The following is a 5,638-nucleotide window of genomic DNA, read 5'->3' as shown; positions in this document are numbered from 1 at the left end:
GTTGAGGTCAATTGACCCCAGTACTCTCTCCTGCCATGGCAGGGGGTCGGACTTGATGATCTGCTCAGGTCCCTTCCAACCCTACCAACTATGAAAATTCCTTGTACACTCAAAGTTTCCACTAACTTTTTGAGTTTTGAGTACACTTGTAATGTAGGACCCGGTCAAAAATTTTGGAAACTAAACAAAGCTGCCATGAAATACATTTTGCATGAAGATTGCTTCTAGCTAAATCATTTCATATCATATCAAAAGTCTAAATGAATGCATTTTTTTCTATGGAGTAACTCTCAGAATCTTTTTACAGTATTACATAAAACAACAAAATATAGATGCAAAATTAAAAAAAAACAAAAAACAAAAACAAAAAAACCCAACATTTATCAACATAATCACCCTAAGTTTTGTTCTGATTTAAGATTATCATAGAAATTAAAATAACAATTAGAATAAGCTTTACCAAATGAAACCATTTTACATGCTGCCTTATTGACAGTAAGCCTGCACTAGAGATTTTAAAAGTGACATTAAAGAGAAGGTTAAAAAAAAAATACCCTCTAAACTATTAAACTTTGTTTATATGGAAATAAAAAAGTCACAAATAAAAATACAAGTTGAGATGTAATTAAAAACAAATACTAAAGTACATGTGAATACATTATACTGGAAAAAAGAATTACAAAACCATGTTCTTGAATATTGAATTGAATTGAATTAAATGGAATTGAATTTTCTTGAATGAAACATAAGGATGAGCAAACAACATCAAGGATGATACCAGTACCAAACAAATGCAACTTAGAAATCAGCCTGGAAAGAAATGTAATTGAGATGGAAGGGGGAAAGGGGAAAAGCAAGTAAGCTATAACTGGGCAGTTTAATTTTATGTGGTCAGCATGAGAAGGCAGAAAAATGAATGCTTATTCAGAGAATGCCTGTACTAGTCTTGCAACTGTATCCCTCAGGATTTCTGTGCCTCTGAAGCGAAGTGTCCAAAATCACCAGGGAAAGCTGTTCATCCCAACATCTTCATTAGCTTTTCTCCTTTCATCCTTCATTTCGCTTTTACACTTCTTTGTATTCCTGACTACAATTATGGCACATCTGTTCCAGGTGGCAAACGGAGACAAGCAGCTTCCTGTCAAGCAAGTGAATGTTACATGACAAACTAACCTTGACCTGACTGTTGGGATGCCAGAAGCCACAAGCTACCTGGTAGCAATTGTTAGGTAGGCCAAGGCTAGCTTTTGTTTTTGCTGCAGTTAATCCAAATGTCAAGTGGTAAAAGAGCACTGCAGTGCACTTTCTTATCCCATCAGAATCTAATCCTGATGCATCTCAATGAATATTTGGGAAATGACATAATCTAGGTAAATAAAACATTGCCTATATATTTATTACCTGCTATCTTAAATATTGATAAATAAAAATGCTTACAGTTGATACTAAAAATACATGCAAAATTGGGAATGGAAATCTCACAGTGTTTGTCTTGGCAATGAAGTTAGTCATGCAGAGCAGCGGATATTTAGAGGAAGCCAGTCAAGGTTTTGTCTCAATAATCTTTGGCAGGAAACGGCTGTTCTTGCTTTCCTTGATCCTTAATTACATTGGCCCAGCTCATCTCTTCCTGCAGGCTAACTTACAAGAGTGGGTCACAGAAAAGGAAAACTCCATGAGGAGTTTTCTCCTCTCAGATTCCTCCCACAATTCCAGCCAGATGGAAAGGTTTGTCCTCCTGCAGGGGCCATCTGTGCCAGAACTGGTGGATCCCCAAGAATCCATACAGATACTGGGGAAACTGGAGCTCAGGGATATTTGCACAGATGCCTTGTGCCCTCCAAGGACTCTTCTCACAAGAAAATCCAGGGAAGGCAGAGAAAGCCCTAGGCAGAATAAATAGCAGAGCTCCAGCCTCCTTTTTTTTCTGACAAAGATTCCCGGGGGCAGAAGAGAGTTATTTTCACTTCCACCCAGCTAACCTCTTTCCCCAAGTAATGACTATCTACACATTTGCTTAATTATTTCAGGGAACTATCCATCTGGTACAATACAAGTCCTGGGAGAAAACATTTTCTTCCTGGACAAAGTGTGATCATTCTGACATCCATATCCCTTATTCCGGGACAAACTCTAAAAAGGTTCACAGGCTAAGAAGCACTAACAGTTTATCTGGGGAACATTCTGAAGTGTGTCTGAATACTTTCCCCAGAATTGCATCTCTGAATGGCAGAAAAGCAGCAGTGCATTCAGCCACTCCCTAAGCCCCAAATGAAAGGGTGACATGTGTACATGCCAGTCCTGGGACTTTTCTATTCTGGAAGAAACACAGGTACAACTTGTCATGGGCCAAATGCATGATTGATCCTAGCTTGACACACACATTCAAAGGTCTAGTGTTGACAGGAAGCATAGGCTTCATGGTGCCTGTACATGTACTGGGAGGCTGCTCTGGCGCACAAGAATAGATTCAATTAATCAAGCTGGCTGAAGCCTGCTAATTAGTGCACTCCAGCCAGCCTCCACATCTGGTGTATTAGCAGCCCTGCACTGCAGGGATGGGGTGCTTTAAAGTTCATTCAACAAGCTTTAAAGCACTTGTGCTGTCATTTTGAAGTGCAGGGATGCTGATACACGAGTCACTCCTGGTTCTTTAATTACAGCAGCTCTGAGTGCCACTCTAATTAAAACAGCCCCTCTATGTCACCCTGGAGCATGTGTAAAAATGCCCTAAATGAACAGATATCTGGTTGAACTGAACATGAAGGTACTCATTAAAACATGTGATTTAGAACATGCTAACACATTCTGACAACCTCTAAATTCTGGTCAAGGCAAACCATAAGTGGCTTTTTCAACAATACATTTGTAACAGGACAGGGACTAGGGCAGTAGTGGTACTTCCTAATGCAGGGTTGGGCAAAATATGGCCTGTGCACCAGATCGGGCCTGTGAGGCCATTCTATCCGGCCCACGGGGCCCCTAAAAAATTTAGAAAATTAATATTTCTCTGCCCTTGGTTCCTGTAAAAAATGACAGGAACCAAGGGCAGTAGGACCCAGGGGAAGCCCAGTGGGATCCCACAACATCAGGGTCCACCTGGCCCCGCCCCCCCCAGCTGGAAGCCCCAGTCAGGGCTTCTGGCCTGGGACCACATGGCTGCCCCACACTGGAACCTCAGGTAAGGGGGAAAGGGCGGCAGGGGAAGGGCAGGGGAGGGCCCTGGGCAGGGAAGGAGCCCGGAGAAAAGTGGCCTGGGGAAAAGCTGAGCGGGGGGGGGCTGGAAAAGCGGCCCCTCAACTGCCCCGTGGCCAGAAACCTGCACTGCAGCCGCTCACAGCCCACCTGGGGCTGCCTGTGCCTTCTCTGGACAGCCCCGCGTGGGCTGCAAGCGGCGGCAGCAGGGAGTGCCGGCCATGGGGCAGGTGAGGGGCCACTTTCCCCTCCCCCGCACTCAGCTTTTCCCCAGCCTCCTTCCCTGCTCCTTCCTGGTGTGGAGAAAAGCAGCCCATCACCTGGCCTGTGGCCAGCGCTCCCTGCTGCAGCCACTCACAGACCACATGGGGCTGTCTGGAGCAGGCACAGGCAGCCCCACTTGGGCTGCGAGTGGCTGCAGCACAGGGCACCAGGTATGGGGTGGGCGAGGCACCGCTTTTCCCCTCCCCAAGCTCAGCACCACCTCGTAACCTGGCGCCACTGCCAGCCTGGGTCCCACGCCGGCTCTGGGCTTGCCCGTCAGGGCTGCATGTGGCGACAGCAGCTGCGGCCCCCCCGCTTGCCACACTGGCCAGTGTTTGCCTCTGTCACCTCTGGGCTGCCCAGCATGCAAGCTCCAGGTGGGCAGCAGCAGCCAACATTGCCTGGCGCAGTAAGTGGTGAGGGCTGCAGCTGCTGCTGCCGCATGCAGCCCCAACGGGCGAGCCCAGAGCCAGCACGGAGCCCAGGCTGGAAGCAGGGCCAGGTTACAAGCTGGTGCTTAGCATGGGGAAAAGTGCCCCTCACTTGCTCTGCACTGTAGCTGCTTGCAGCCCATGTGGGGCTGCCTGTGCCTGCTCCAGACAGTCCTGCGTGGGCTGCAAGTGCATGCAGCAGGAAGCACTGGCCATGGGGCTGGCAAGGAGCTGCTTTTCCCTGTGCTCAGCACCAGCTTCCCTGCCAGCAAGCAGGGGAGTCAGGGCTGTGCGTTACCCCCTGCCTGTGCCACAGGGCTAGGGGGGCACTGGGAGCGAGTGGGTGGGGAGCCAGCAGGAGCACGGGGCCCACACCAGTGTCTTGGGGCCAGTGTCAGCAGGGTCCAGAGCAGGGTGGCAGGAGCGTGGGGTCCCAGCTGGTAGGGGCTCTTGGCCCCCCTCTCCCTGCTGCTGTAGCCCATCCTGGCTCCACAGACCCCTGCCAGCCTGTGCCCTGCTTTGGGCCCCGCCAGTGCTAGCCCTGGGACATTGGTCCCAAGACATTGGGACATCAGTCCCAAGATGGTGACGAGGGGGCGGGGCACCTATCAAGGGGTGGGGCTACCCATGCGGCACTCGACAGCCTACCAAAACTGGATAAGCGACCCTCTACCCGAAATAATTGCCTGGCCCTGTCCTAATGACTACATTAATCCTGCCCTACTTCAGTTCCTCACTGTAGTCCCCTTGCAGTCTTTCCTGCCATACCTTGACAAAAATGTTCTATTACAGCGCTGGATAGAATACCCAAATCTAAAAGCTCCAACACCAATCTAGTTCTCTCTCACATGCTGCTAATTTTTCATTCAAATGTCCCCTATGTCTGAAGATCCTCTTTCCTTGTTTGGAATGCTTTGTCAAAATAGCTCAAAGGAGCTTTCATATTAAAAGGTTTCTCTTATTATCCCTCTGTTGTAACAGCTACCACTGGTTGTCTAGAATTTATCTGTTGTAGGGCTAGTTTGTCAATTAAATTGGCTGACTTACAGATGATGCAAACAGGAAAAAACAGAAATACCAAGCTAAAAATTATAGCAAAAAAAAATAAATAAAATCCCTAGATCACTAAACCTAGTGATCAGTAGCCTCATGCAGGGACTCATTTATCTTAGTGATGGGGATCTTTATTGATATTCAGCTTAAATTTTCTTCTGTTTAAATGTACCCTTTTGCATCCCCCAATTGTAGTATGTACTTCAGCACATAATGTGACAACTCAGGTAACCCATGGCTGAGATGAATTCTGGTTAACGTTATAGTGAGCCATTCCATGATGCAGCAATTTTATGAATTGCATTACAGGCCTTTCAGTTCAGGGATAAGATTAGTCATAATTCTTAAGTGATGGCTCATTCAGGCAGAAACACCTTGGGACAGTATGCAAGCCAAAGCTAGGAGAATTACTGTATGTCCATAAACTTTGCAGGGAGTGGGTAGGGGAGAGCCAAAAATCCCTAGAGATGGAACAAAGGAAAGAAGTGTTGGTGTTCAGATATAAATTAAAGGGACTCAGAGTATGAACAGAGGACTTTGATAAGCAAGATCAGAGGAGTAAACTTTTGAAGTAGAAGGGTCTTGATTAACTTTTGGAATCAGCTAATGACCAAATAAAAGCTTTTCTGCACTAAGACAGACATTACAAGTTAAGAAGAAAAGTCATGTGAAGAAAAAGGGGATCCTGGACCCTT

This window comes from Gavialis gangeticus, unplaced genomic scaffold (genome assembly GCF_001723915.1).
Source record: "Gavialis gangeticus isolate Ggan-Ray unplaced genomic scaffold, GavGan_comp1, whole genome shotgun sequence".
In the NCBI taxonomy this organism is placed as follows: domain Eukaryota; kingdom Metazoa; phylum Chordata; order Crocodylia; family Gavialidae; genus Gavialis; species Gavialis gangeticus.
This window is presented reverse-complemented; position numbering follows the sequence as displayed.